The following is a 2,134-nucleotide window of genomic DNA, read 5'->3' as shown; positions in this document are numbered from 1 at the left end:
AGTGACAAAAACATGAATAGCCTGGTCTGACATTCCGAAGACATCAACCTGAAGGACCAACCACATCAGCATTCCAACAAACCCAAATACGACCACGACAAGAGAATTCATAATTATACAAGAAGGACCAATTACGTAGAAGAAGTTGAGAAACATTATCTTTATTCTTGTCTCTAACCCGAGTTTCAACCAAACCAAAAGGAGTCATCCTCTCTTGATGGATGAGCTGACGCAATGCTGAATGCTTTATGGGATCATTCAAACCTCTAACATTCCAACATCCAATAATCATAGGAAAATAGAGAGGAGTACAAGCAGCAACACAAAGATTACCTCAACGTGCACCCAGGCGAGGAGACAGATTTCTTATTCTTCTTTGAAAAGGCTTTTGAACCCTTTTTCCTTTTCTCTAGAGAGTCTCTAGCCTTAATAGCTAACTGATTAACAGTTTTCCTTTCGGTGGAATTCAGATTTTGTGGGCTTGTCAAGATTGGTGACATCAACTCCTTATTAGTTTATTCCCCATCTGTATCACCTCCCATTGCATCAATATCTATATTAAGCTCATGATTATTAACGGAAAGAACCTGGTTCACGGTCGCACAATCAGATGTATTGGAGATGACTAAACTTTGATCTAAAGCAGTACTTGTACCCTCCTGCTCGTGCTTCATGTCTCCTCATAAACTCTTCAAAACAAGAGGAGAGGTAGGATTTTCATCTTCATAACAATCAACATTGCTCACATCTGATGCAGCCTTCTCATTCATATTACAATCAGACATATTTATATCAGATGTCGAACAACCATTCTCATTACAGCTACGCACTTTAGATGCCAAAGGACCATTCTCACCACTCACAGAACCCTTATTTCGTTTAGCAACTACCTGCCATTGACACTGATGCTGCTTATTATCGGTAGATTTAGAGTTCACAGCTCCTGCTTTCCTCTTACCCTCTGCCACCACTGCAAGATTATCACCGTTATTAGTAGCACATATCGATGTGGTGTGTCCAAAGACATTACAATTATTACACTTCGACGATATCCATTCGTAATCAGCTGAAATTATTATGAATAACCCATTTGGACAGCGAAGGTCGTATTCCTTAAGCAGCGTCTTCGTAGCATCTATCTCAACATAAACTCTTGCGTAGCTAAGCCTTTGACACAACAATGTAGTATGATCAGCATGAAGAGGAACCCCAATAGCACTCGCTACACAACTCAACCCCTTAATAGTCCAATACTCGAGAGGAACATTATACAGCCTAACCCATACCGGAACTCTGACCAAATCACCTTTCAAAAATTGCATGTTCGGTTGCCAACGTTTAGGCACCAAAGGTTTGTTTGCCATGTGCCATGGGGCTCTTTCCAGCACATTAGCGCCTGATTAATAGAATCAAAAGTGAATAGGAAGAAACCATTATCCAAAGATAAAACTTCTGATAGACCGTAGGAGCCCCAGATTCTTTTGGCAATGGAATTAACAACGGGATATGGTAATTTCTGACCCACAAAATGACCAACTAGGGTGGATTTCCAAAGGTCGCAGCCATCCTCAAACACATCAAGTGGAGGAGCTACTGTCACACGACCATCAGTCATAGCGGGGGGAGCAAAATGCAGATTACGGACTGGAGAAATACCAAGGTTCTTGCTACCCTCATTGTTATCAACATCAAAACCCTTCAAAGCATTTAAAAAATTCAATTTGAGGCTAAGATTTAGCTGGTCTTGTTGTTGAGACCCTAACTTCAACTCATCAACTTTAGAACCCAACACATGATTCATTTCTGAAACAACATTAGCAGCTTGGGAATTAGAGTGTTTCTTCTCTATCTTCAGAATCAGCTTGATTAACACTAGTAAATTGAGAAATCCTCATCCCATGGCTATTCAACATATCTTCTAGCTCTAATCTTAATGTATGTCTAGACTTGACTTCATTGTGTTGTTCAATGTTAGAGGTAACTATTGGAACAGAATCCATAGCAGAACATAAGGACATTATGGCAGCATACAAATACTAGAGATACCAAATTCTAAGAAGAGAAATTGAGTCTAAAAAGTAACTTGAGTTCAGAAACAACAACAACCTAATCTCAGAAACAACAAGATTCAGAT

Source organism: Populus euphratica, unplaced genomic scaffold, assembly GCF_000495115.2.
Source record: "Populus euphratica unplaced genomic scaffold, PopEup_1.0 scaffold435.1, whole genome shotgun sequence".
In the NCBI taxonomy this organism is placed as follows: domain Eukaryota; kingdom Viridiplantae; phylum Streptophyta; class Magnoliopsida; order Malpighiales; family Salicaceae; genus Populus; species Populus euphratica.
This window is presented reverse-complemented; position numbering follows the sequence as displayed.